The sequence below is a fragment of the Gopherus flavomarginatus genome, chromosome 3 (assembly GCF_025201925.1).
Source record: "Gopherus flavomarginatus isolate rGopFla2 chromosome 3, rGopFla2.mat.asm, whole genome shotgun sequence".
NCBI lineage: Eukaryota > Metazoa > Chordata > Testudines > Testudinidae > Gopherus > Gopherus flavomarginatus.
The window spans coordinates 213,865,499-213,878,802 of NC_066619.1; the positions used below are offsets into that span (position 1 = coordinate 213,865,499).

A 13,304-nucleotide genomic window follows, 5' to 3' on the forward strand; every position below is an offset into this window, starting at 1 on the left:
AAAATACATTAATCCCTGTGTTAAAATTTCTAATCCTGAAAATGAGCTGCTTTCTCCCTTTTTTTTCCCTCGGGCCAGAAACAAGTAACTCATACAAGGGACTTACTAGTTTTGTTACAATGCTTTTGAAGGCCAAACGAAAGCAAGAAAGTTTGTACAGAAACAATATTTTCTGCTTTCTTAAGCTTGTACCATGCTCCATGTGTGCAAGTAATAAAGGTAAATGGGAGTTACTGCTGGTTCTTCTGGCTTCTCAAGAAACGATCTCTATGGTAATTGACTTCTGTTGTCTCTATGAGCTTCTGTCCTCAGAAACACTGGGCCAGATTCAGGCCTTTATGCAACTTCAGGGGTGTACATGGGCCATGAAGAGAGACCTGCCCCTGCACTGCCTGGTGAATTCTCCCAGTTTAGCGATAGCATAGGGCTAGCGTATAGGACTTTTTGCTGACATTCTTCACAGTGCCCAGCATAGGAGAATACCATGGGCAGGAAAGGGAAAGGCTGGAACATTCCATTCTACAGCAACTTTGGGCTACAGTGGAACCCATTTACAGACAGGTAAGATTGCTGTATAATTAGAGTAGCTCCTGGGGTTGCAGTGGCCACTGGAGCAAGCCCAAATATGAGAGAACCAAAGGTGGCCTAAAGCCTCTTTGGCCCCCAAACTCATCAGCCCTCATCATCTGTGGTTCACACCATGAGAGAGAGAACATAGAATCTGGCCCACTGAGTTACTTAGCTATTGCATCGTAACACTTTAAAGTGAGATTAAGTATGCATAAGGGGCCACACCTCTCTCTCAACCATCCTGAGTAACTTGCTTGGCAATCACAGGGGACTCTTGGAAGACAGAGGGGAGGGGATCCATCTACATTGAAGCCAGAGGTATGATTGCAGCACATGCAGACATACTTGAGCTAGCTTCAATCTAGCAAGCTCAAGTCCCAGTAGCAGTAAGTAGCCTCAACAACTCAGGTTTCAGAAAGGCAATCCACTTCATTAAGAACCCAGGGTCCAAGGTGTCAAGTCCTTCTTCTACACAGTAGGTTGCAGGTCTGCTACTAGAGTTCAGGCTTCTGTATCAGATACAGACTGACAACAGAGTGTTATGTTTAGAGAGAAACACACCAGATGTTTTTAATGTCTTCATTAATGATCTGGATAATGGAATGGATTGCACCCTGAGCAAGTTTGCTGATGACATTAAGCTGGGGGTGGGCGGCGGAGAGGTAGATATGCTGGAGAGGAGGGATAGGGTCAAGAGTGACCTAGACAAATTGGATGATTGGGCTAAAAGAAATGTGATGAGGTTCAACAAGGATAAGTGCAGAGTCCTGCACTTAGGACGGAAGAATCTCATGCGCTGCTACAGGCTGGGAACTAACTGGCTAAACAGCAGTTCTGCAGAAAAGGACCTGGGGATTACAGTGGATGAGAAGCTGGATATGAGTCAACAGTGTGCCCTTGTTGCCAAGAAGGCTAATGGCATATTGGGCTGAATTAGTAGGAGCATTGGCAGCAGATCAAGGTAAGTGATTATTCCCCTGTATTTGGCACCGGTGAGCCACATCTGGAGTATTGTGTCCAGTTTTGGGCCTCCCACTACAGAAAGGATGTGGACAAATTGGAGAGAGTCCAGCAGAGGGTAATGAAAATGATTAGGGGGCTGGGGCGCATGACATAGGAGAGGCTGAGGGAACTGGGCTTATTTAGTCTGCGGAAGAGAAGAGTAAGGGGGGATTTGATAATAGCCTTCATCTACCTGAAGGGAGGTTCCAAAGAGGATGGAGCTTGGCTGTTCTCAGTGGTGGCAAAAGACAGAATGAGGAGTAATGGTCTCAAGTTGCAGTGGGGGAGGTCTAGGTTGGATATTAGGAAAAACTATTTCACTAGGAGGATGGTGAAATATTGGAATGTGTTATCTAGGGAGGTGGTGGACTCTCCATCCTTCAAGGTTTTGACAAAGCTTGACAAAGCCCTGGCTGGGATGATTTAGCTGGGATTAGTCCTGCTTTGAGCAGGGGGTTGGACTAGATGACCTCCTGAGGTCTCTACCAACCTTAATCTTCTATAATTCTATGTGTTCATTGTAAAGTCCTTTAATGCTCTGCCAGGTCTGGCTAAGGTTAGGGAAAATGAGGCATTTATACCTATTCATGCAACAGTATAATACAGTTTTGCATTTCATCGCACCAGACGAGCTTATGCAGCCTGTGCTGAAGCCCATGCTACTGCATTCACTGCTATTAGTGCTCAGTCTAGCTAGATCAGTGGCTCTGAAACTTTTTTACTGGTGACCCTGTTCATGAAGAAAGCCTCTGAGTGAGACAACCCCTCTTATAAATTAAAAACACCTTTTTAATATATTTAACACTATTACAAATGTTGGAGGCAAAGCGGGGTTTGGGGTGGAGGCTGACAGCTCGCGACCCCCCCCCCCCCCCGTAATAACCTTGCGACCACCTGAGGGGTCCCGAACTCCCAGTTTGAGAACTCCTGAGCTAGACTGAAGCTAGCTCAGGTTTTTCTGTGTACTGCACTCACACCTCCAAATACAGTGCAGACACGCTGGCTTTGTCTACACTAAACACCACTGGTGGCAGCATGTAGTGTATGTGTAGTGACACAATATAGTGAAAAGGAGGCTGCATCCAGCTTGCAATGTATAGTTACACGTGTCAGTGGAAGGCTTTGGTAGAGGGGAAGCAGTGGGGAAAGGCTTTAGCAGCTTCAGCAGGTCCTGGCAGAGCCTTTCCCTTTTGCCGGAGTCTTTTCCTGCTGTGGTGCAAGGGTTCCAGCAATGACGAGATACTATACTGCTAAAAATGGCAGTGTAGACAGGGAAGCACAGCACTAGTGAATAGAAAGCTGTGTAAGGTATGTATTTGGGTACATGTCCACACCCTTCTGATGAGTCTTTATTCTACTCACCTAAGCTAAACTGCTATTTTTACCTATTATGGGGAGCTAACCATGTATGTACACTGCACTGAAAGAGGTGTACAATGTAGACATATGCATAGTGTCATTCATATCTCTTCCTTCCCACCCTCCAGCACAATTGCTGGGGAAAGGACAATAGGTTAATATACTGGTTCCACCTATCACTCTCCTGATCTGGGTCCAACCCCACACTTATGAAAGCAAGGTGGGAGTACCCTCATAGTTGCGCTCTGCACTGCATAAGGGCTGTGTGGCCATACCATAGTATGAACTGGTTTCTGGAAATAAGGAAAATGACATTGTTTTATAGTTAGAATAGGGCAGTAGGAGTCAAGAGACCTTGGCTACGATACTTCTTCCAGCTACAGCATCTGTATGCTCCTGCTGCCACTGTACTGGAGGATTAACTGTACAAAGAAATAGCTAGTGCACTTTGTGCCGAAAAGAGGAGTATCAACGTAATGTATCTGAGTGTTCTTTTCTCAACACAGGATTCACAGATCCTAAAGTTAGACAGGTGATGTTTATCTTCAAAATCTAGCAAATGAAAGATACAACTTTTTAAAAACCGAAAGGTATTTTCTTCTAATGACCCAATTTCCAACTTAATTCAATGCAACTTTCCCTAACATAGAGAAATCTGTCCAAAAGAATGCTGAATGAATCAACAAACACTGGTTGCCAAACAAACATAGTCTTCTGAAAAAGGTGGAACAGAATTGTATTCAACAGGCCAGATTCTCATCTTTACCCTGGCAAAAATCTGGAATGATGCCATCTAAGTTATAGGGACCATTCCAGATTTACACTGATATAATAATGTATATATCTGCAAAAGTGTTTGTTTTTAATTTGTAGCACATAATGGTATATTATTGAACTCAAAAGGCTTTTGAAATGCATTTTAGTTTTCTTTGAGTTATTTAGGGAAACTTATATAAATACCAGAAGATGTTTACCCAGTCTGTTTTTTAACTTTTCATAGAACCAAGCCATGCAGTTACAGATTCATTCTTGATAGATGTTCCCTTGGAGAACTATACAGTTATGCTAAGAACCTTAGTTTTAAGTAGCATTATATCTGACAGACAGTACCTTGATTAAGATTAACTTTAATTAAGATGAATGAGGGCTGCTTAGTCATCTGTTTGGCATGATGAGACTAGCTTCTTCAAACTAATGCTAGAAGTAATGAAAATTTTCCATTTTCTTAGTGAAAGTTCAAATTAGATTTGTGAAGGGTTGCTTGCCCACCTGTGCTGAAAGTGTACACCTGTTAGAAAGCACGGATGCTGCAATTTCACTACACAGATTTTTCTATATAATAGGGTTATGCTGACTTCCCAGCTCATACAACAAGGTAAGTCATCAGTCTGTTCCAGAAAGAATGTTATTTAAACAAAGCTAAGCTTAATTAAGACTGATGCAAATAGTCCTTGTTTCTTCATTAATATGACAGTCATGGCATTTGTTTTATTCTGGGATTTTGGGGTGGGGGGCAGCAAAGAGTAATTCATTTAGGGGTACGGTGTTGCAAATCGTATAATGTATATATGTGTTTAATTTTAATTCTGACATTTTGCCTTAGTAGTACTAAGCACACCTTTGAGTAACAATTCATTAAGCTGCCATTTTGTATGTACAGGAAAGATAGATTTTGATCTTGAGCAATGTTAAAATTAAAAACAAGGCAAATGAAAATAACCAATGCCATAAAGGTATTTTTAATGTTAACTGTCTATTGTTCTGTATGGTGGTGTATATTTAATGCGGAATTTTCCATTTGTTTAAACAAAATATATTGAAGGCTTGTCTTTAAGAAAAAAGTATTATTTGTGTGTCCTGATCCTGCAATGATGCATATGCTTTCACAGAGTTACTCATATGTTTAATGTGAACAAAAATAAGGCCCAAACAGCCTGTGAGCCAGAAAGGTTGTCATGGAAGTGGAGAAAGACTGTACTAGTTTCCTTTCCTTGCCAATTAATTCCAACACTCCACCCACCCACCCCCCATGCCATCTCTTATAGAGTACTTGATCACATTGTGCTTGATGAGGACGTGTGTGTGAAAATGCCAATTCAATTATAATTAAAAAACAAACAAAAACAACCCAAACAAACACAGACAAAAAATCCAATAAAACTAAAAAACAATAATAGGAGAAACAATATAAGGATTTTACCTTCCTGGTTTTGTTGTCCTTACACAGTAACATATTTGTGGAGAAAAATATAGGCAGACTGATATTTTTATTGTAGATATCTATATTTCTTTAAATATTCTTTGTCCGGACACAACACACTCTGCCTGTTTTGCAATGCTGTACATAAGAGAAGAGGAGGGTCGTTCCTGTCTCTGCAAGCTATCTTCTTTCACTTTAAAACATATGATGGGACACAAGTATTTTGATAGACCTTACCATGAAAATGTACATTGCATTCAGATAGCTTCAGATGTCTCACTCCTTGAGAATATTTTTTGATAAATCAATGAAAATGATAAATGGCATGTAAAAACACAGTTTGGGCTGGCCTAATCTGGGATCTGATTTATTAACATGTTGCTGTCTAAAGGTAGAATGTCACCTCTGAACTGTGCCTTGCATGTATGCTTTCCAGATCAGAAACAAAAGCAGTGAGTCAAACTTTTAAAAACACACCACCACCATCCAAGTACATACCTTAACATTTCCTGTTACTGTAAACAGCATTAGTCCTTTCTCAAAAGTGCTGCTGTTTTGGATCATTTAGTGAAAGACATACGGTTTGAGCAAATTTAATTTTATTGTTATTGCTGTAGTCATGGTATTAAATTTCAGCTACATCTGTGCAGAGATCACTGTTCACATAAAGGCTTTATTAGGAGTGAAGAAATAAGTATCCTGGTATCATTCTTGCTTCTGAATGATTCAAGCTACTAGTTAAGCAACATACTCCATTCAACTCTCATTAATGCATTTTTGAAAGGAAAACAAGGCTCTAAATCAAAGTCTGAATTTTCAAAAGCTTGAGTGGTGCATGCAAGCCTGTTCCTTCTACATGTGTGTATTTTGGGCCACAAGTGGGAGATAGGCTTGCATGGGTAGGATTCTCAAAAGGGCATATTTGTACTAAAGGATGGACTAGTAGAATAATAAAATAATAATAAATAATTAATTAATAGCTAGCTCTTATATAGTTCTTTTCATCAGTAGATCTCAAAGCACTTTACAAAGAAGGTAATGAAAAAAGAGACTCACAAGTGTATTAGAAAATAAACTATTCAATTCACTGCTATTCATGGCATCTTACTGTTCATAACTGATGAAAAATTGGACAGTGACCAGGTATCCATGAAAAATATTTGAGAAGTTTATAAAGTACTGCAATTGTTACATTCATTATTTGCTATTCTTTCTAGTTTCCATTTATCATTCATTATTACCACGCTAAGAAGGATTCAGAGAGAAGCAAAACCATATGGTGTGGAAGCTCAGTTGTTCATTTGCAGAGTCGGTAGAAAAACCTTGAAATTCAAATTTGACCCATTTTGTCTTTTAAAAATATGTGATTTTTTTCCCCCAATCAATTCTATCCATTTGCATAATTTGCTGAATGGACTTTTCTGCTTTGCAAAAGGTTCATGAAGCCAAAATTCAACAAATTATATGTTTAACAAATACTGTTTGCCCCAGTTCTGATTATGGGAGTGGCCTAAATATAGCAATGCACAGGACATTTTCAGAACTGTGTGGGGCCAAAGGTGACTAATTGAATGAGCACATGGAAACCAGTTGTGGTTTTGTCAAGTGCAAGCCAGGAGGCACAGATAACCTCCATTCAACCTTCCATGGGGCTCAAGTATGTACTTGTGCAAGAGAGAGAGGAAAAGACAGAAGTTTTAGTGGGAGTTTTAGGGGCAAGAAACCTCCTCTCGCTCACTAACATCGTGGCCTTATTTGTGTCTGCTTGTCCTTGGTGTATATGGAAACCTCCCTCTTGTGTTCTGCTGTGAATATTTACAATGTTGATCCTCGCTGCAATTGTCTCATAACCCTTTCTTCTGACTAACATGCAGTACATGGTCCTACAACAGCTTAGGCTCCAGTACTTCACTGAGAAAAAGTTTTACCTCTTTCTCCTGGTTTAAAATCTACACTTGGAAGAGGGATCATGTCCCATGTGGTCTGAAACTGAAGCTGGGAATTGCTACCCCAGAGCAGCTGCCCACTATATCTTGGTTAGTGCCTGAGGGAAACCTAACTAACTTCTTTCCTGGCCTGCTGCTCTTCATTCACATTTGCTGCTTGGTGTAAGTGCAGCATCAACCAAATATCGAATGCAGTCCACTAAGTCTCGCAGACTAGTGGGGGAGAAGTTCACACTAGCCTTTACTCCTTCTTTAAAAAAAGAAAGAAAATAATTTACAAGAGTCTACAGCTATGAATCTAACGTTGTGTACAAAAATAAAATAATTAATTTAAAAAATAGTGGTCCTGATTCTCCTGACTTACAGCAATGAAACTGCATTGAGTTCAGTAGAACTACTCCAGATTCCCTCTGGTATTAATGGAAGGGGAAGCTGGCCCTTTATTCTTTGGAGAAAATGTATATAATCGCATGCATACAGATTGGAATGCAATGTATAAGCCTAATGGAAAGTGCATGTTCTGTGTTCAACCTGTATTTCATATTTCCTGACTTTTGAGTGCTTCATTGTGAAACCTTAATGCCTCTTACTACATTCACAGGCAGGACCATACTTTTAAAATACAGCCCTGAGCAGAGCTAACATGGGGTCCTGTGAAGAGTACCAGAGAGAATCAGGCCAGCACGATCTCTATCCAGGGCTGATACCCAAAAAGGGTGAGCTATCTGCATTGTCCTCTATCATACTGGCCCTATATCCTGGATAGGTGTGGAGGTGGGGTAGACTCATGACCCTGCCTCCTCCTTGTCCCTCCCCACCTTCTTTTAGACATGCTGTTCTTGTGGGGATGGAGAGCAATTCTAGCACCCCTTAGAGTGCTATTGTCGGTGGGGTTGGGACAGCCATACCATGTATAAGGCAGTTTCTGGTAGCTGTGCAGAGACCTCTTGTGCTCCAGGGATATAAATATATATAGCATCATATATGTGTATACAACGTATTTTGTGTGCCATCTCTGCACAAAGCAATGACATCTATGGAATGGGCCAAAGTATAGTATTTTCCACTAGCTAAAGTATATGATTTCAAACAGGAATTTCCTGAAAATAGCTTTGTACTTTCATCTTTCCAAATGGGAATATTATATTGAAAAATAGTCGTATGAACGTCAGGTATTCTCATGAAATAATGAAGTATTGTTTCTATTAAGCAGAACAAAATATCATACATACAATATCAGTCCAAGAAAAAAACCTGAGCCAAGAAGTCAGATTTTAGGAAAGTAACTAAAGGGAATATAAACCAGAAGTATAAAAAGTTTTAGGGTTTAAAGTAATTAACTGCACAGTGATTTTATTTTCCAGGGACAACACTTACTTATAGTCATATTTATTTTTCAATATTGTTCAGATCGGGGCTGGTTAGTGCCTTTCTCCCATTCTTCTAGGTAATGGGAGGATATTGTGCAAAGCACTGGCTGGGAAATTCTTAGATGTCCAGGAAGAGTGAAACGCAATGTATCACATCTCTGCTTCCTCCAATAGCAGGGTATATAAATCTGTGCATGTTTAGTTTTGTCCAGGGACACTAAGGCAAAGTACTGCTGGTACAAAAGTACCATGCATAAAGCCTAGATGCCTAATATCCTTGTGGTATGCTGGAAGGTCACACTAGATGATCACAATGGCCAATCCATAAAGCAGCCATGGAAAAAAAGTTTTCAGGAAAATGGACTTTTTCTCCTTTTCCATCAACATTTATCATAATTTTTTGTCAGGGAAAAGGTCAGTTAAAAAATTCCACAAACAAACAAATAAAAACCACCACACCCAACTCCCCTGAAAACCAACCATTTTTGGTAAAACACAACTCTATTTGAGTGGGTTTTTTTTTTCCAACACAAACTCAAAATGTCATTCAAAAGCCATTTCCTGTGGAGATTTTAATTTAATCAAAAAGGCCATTTTCTCGTGAAAAATGTTTGATTGAAATTTTTAAACCAGGTCTCATTTCTTAATCCTCAGCCAAAAAGACCCAGGACTACAGCAACTTAATGTACCTAGCTGAAAAGGATGTAGAGCTGGGTAGATCTTGCTGGCATCTCCTAATTTTGTGTAATTCCTTATCCTGACATTTGTTGCAGATATGCATGAAGGAACTTCTCTAGAGGAGATGAACAACTTCTCAGGGGAAAGAAAATGCTGTTTGATGTCTAGCTACTTCCCTCCCTCCCTGTGTTTTTGGCCCCATCTCTCTGTGCCTGCACCCACACATGCAATCGTGCAAAAAAGTGATGATGCCCCTAGCCTGACTCATCTTAGGCAGCACATATACTAAAATTGGAATGATACAGAGAAGATTAGCATGGCCCCTGCACAAGGATGGCATGCAAATTGGTGGGTGAGATAGCTCAATGGTTTGAATATTAGCCTCCTAAACTCAGGGTTCTGAGGGGGCCCTTTAGGGATCTGGGGCAAAAATCTGTCTGGGGATTTATCCTGCTTTGAGCAGGGAGTTGGACTAGATGATGCCCTGAGGTCTCTTCCAATCCTGATATTCTATGATCTAACAAAATCAGGCACCAAACCTATCAGCATTGCTTACAGGAACAAGAATGCTCCCATACAATATGTCTCAGGCAGTGAGGAAATTTTTATTTGTTTTTTTTCCTAAATAACCAGGCACCATTAAAACCATGGATTCAAACTGTTATAAAAGAGCTTTTTCTAAAATAAAATGTAGTAATAAAAAGTACAGTACCATAACACTCTATTTTTTCCTACTTTCACTTTTACAGCTATAGCTTCATTATATCTTTCTTCATATCTTCAGTGTTTATATTCTTCCTTTACACCTTCCATCCTATGTTCCTCTTTTTTAAAACAAAATCCTGCTACATGATCTTGACTAGTTCCTTTCCTCCAACTGTCTCCTTCACCCCATCTTCATTCTGTAGAAATGACCCTGAGCATGATCCCTTCTCACCCCCTTTAACTAAATCTAAAGGTCTCTCTCTCTCTCTCTGCCCTCCATCCTTCTTAATCTTTGTACTGTCTTTAACCCTACTTACCACTTGCTGTTCTGCAAATGAGGAGCACAGAGAACTCAGACAAAGCTCTTCACAGCTATAAAATAAGCTAATGGGAATTGTAACCTATGAAAACAGTATAAATGACTTCAAGGTGCTCTGCATTGATTTATAGAGAAGAAGCAGGCTTTGGAGTATGGTGATCAAAAAGTTAAATGTTTGAATAAATTGTCTGTTCTGAAAATATGTGTAATAAAGAACTCACAAAATCCATTACATAGTTTCCTTGGACTAAGAAGGCTAGGTACTGCTATATGCTTTTTGAATGGAAAAATAAAAAAGCTTTCTATAATCTTTATATCCTACTGATTGGAGTTTGAAATATAATAAACATATTTTAAAGCTTCATCATGAAGCCATACATAGATAAGAATGATGGTTAGACTGATGAAGGCAGTTATTCCTAAACTGTGTTCAGACAATCCTCACTTACAAAAGTAATCATGTTTTCTCAGAATAGTTTGAGATGGTTATCATATTTAATATATAACTGCACTGTTTTAAAAAATGCTTGTCTTTAATTGATGTTAAAGATTAAATCACTATAAAATTAAGAAGCCTAATCTTGTGCCCTTCACCCTACTTTCTCTTGAGTAAAGAATATATAGTAGTGTTGGTGTGCACATTGGATTATTATTCTAGTCAGAGTTACTCTGAAAACATCTTTTGTTTGTTTTTTAGCACACACTTTCTGGTAAGGATGGATGCATACAACAAATCTTATTTTAGTAACTTGCTACAAGCATTGTACATTTTACATGATCATCATGCTCACAGTACTATAAGCATTATTCTTTAAATAACTAATTGCATGTTTCAATGTCCCTGAAACAAACAATGCTATGTTTTTAGAATACATAACAAGACTAATATAGAATCTAGTGATCTCTTAGGGCAAAATTCTGTCTTGTGGTTGAACAGAAGAGTGTGTGTTAAAAACTGTTAGAATTATATTTCTACAAAGTCATTAAATGAATAGTATTTAAAAAAAAACACAAGGAGAGAAGGTCATGGGAATCTTCACCTTTCCACAGTACTCAAGGGAGTGCTAGGAAGCATATCTAGCTAATGTTCTTGTGCACGCACAAGTGAGCACAATCATTAACTTGGGGACTGTGTCCATTGACTTCAGGGTTACACAAGTGTAAATGAAAGAAGAATTTAGCTCCAGTTTTACTATTTCAGAGGCAAATTAATTGGCTTTATTAGAGTTGTGTGACTCTTAGCTGAACTGTTAATTGCAGTGGTGAAGTCCCAATACATTCACATCCAAAATACAAGTTTGTCCTACTGGATCCGTATTAGGCTTATCCTCAGCTGAATTTTCATTTTATATTCCAAATTTGTCTGATTGTCTCAATGAGGTTTAATAGAACAGCAGCTTACATCTGTGGATGCTTTGCTATTGCCTCATGCTGAAGCCATCAGCTATGATCAACTCAAAAGAGCATGAGTCACTGTCATAATACAGCTGCAGCACAGAATTTGTGGATCACAGACTTGCTTAAATTAGTGAAGAGAGGAAGGACAGAAATAAGTCAAGAGCCTAATATACAGAAAAATAAGGGGTGTTTTTCTCTCTTAATTTTAAATCCATTATAAACTGGAATTGTTCTTTTTACAAAATTCCATGTAACAGATCATTATTAGTCATTCAAAATAACTCAAGGGGGCTGTGATTTGAAAGTGCTATCCTGAATCCACCCACAACTGATTTACATAGGATCTGATGACCAGTTTTAGAGGCTCTTGACTCCACCCGTGTTTAGTTTCCACCAATCAGCTCCATCTAGCGCTCTAATATTTTATCCCATAGTCCCCAATTTTTTGTTTTTTACCACTAAAAATCGTTTACCTTTTTCACTTCTTCTGGCCAAGAGAGTTAAGCACATCTATAGGGTCACCAACACCAGCCACCAATGACTACACTAACACAGCCAACATGACTTAGAAACACCTAACTCAAAAGAATAACACACTGGTGTCTGTAGTTTTCCCAGCCATCTCATTGGGAATGTACCACTAAGTGATGCAGTATAAACCCACAATTCAGAAGTAGTCACGTGTTCACTCACAAGGTTAATGATAGTATCTACCAACAAGTTCTGCTGCCTTCTTCGGAGGAAACCTTGACTATAAATAAATACGCCTTAAAGGTAAGAGTGCCCAGTGTTTACTTTGTATTATTATGGTAGGAGGAAAGAAGCTCTGTAATGCGTACCCTTTGATTTGAGTGTTCTCTCCTTATCAGGTTTCCTATAAAGTTTTAATACAGGTTTCAAAGAAAATTAGGATACTCTTTTTTGTATTATCTCTTTTATTAATTGGACTTTATTTTCCAGTGGCTGATTGCTCTGTCACAGTCATTTTAAAAGAAACACATGAAATAGGATTATTTTGTTTGGCTGTTTCTATGAACAGTGGCTGTACATCTACATATGGGAAGAGGGAAAAGGTCAGTAGGAAGGAAAGGTGATAATGCCTTTTACATGTAATTATTGGGCCTACAACTGGGAAAAGGACTCATAATTTTTTGGGACAAATCTAACTCATTTTATATCTGTGAACTTCTGCAAACAGACTTTGATATTTTCCAATGTGTGGGGAGCTCTATGCACTTTCTGAAATGGTGGTAGAGATCTACTGCAATATTCACACCTATTTGAAATATACCCGAGTCAGTCAGAACTCATAGACTCATAGGTCAGAAGGGACCAATCTGATCATCTAGTCTGACCTCCTGCACAAGGCAGGCCACAGAACCCCACCCATCCAATTTTATACAACCCCTATCCCAGGACCGAGTTATTGAAATCCTCAAAAATGGTTTGAAGACCTCAAGCTGCAGAGACACCACCAGCAAGCGACCCGTGCCCCACGCTGCAGGGGAAGGCGAAAAACCTCCAGGGCACCTGCCAATCCGCCCTGGAGGAAAATTCCTTCCCGACCCCAAATATGGCGATCAGCTAAACCCTGAGCATGTGGGCAAGAGTCACCAGCCAGCACCCAAGAAGGAGTTCTCCGCAGCAACTCAGTACCCATCGCATGCAACATCTCCCCGCAGACCATTGAGCAGACCTGTCTGGTGGTAATTCAAGATCAATTGCCCAAATTGACGATCCTATCATAACATCCCCTC

General features: G+C 39.5%; 1 pseudogene; it reads left to right on the plus strand.

Moving 5' to 3' along the window:
* The first annotated feature begins 9,382 nt into the window (after positions 1-9,382).
* Positions 9,383-9,497, plus strand: LOC127048548 (uncharacterized; annotated as a pseudogene).
* Positions 9,498-13,304: the final 3,807 nt, after the last annotated feature.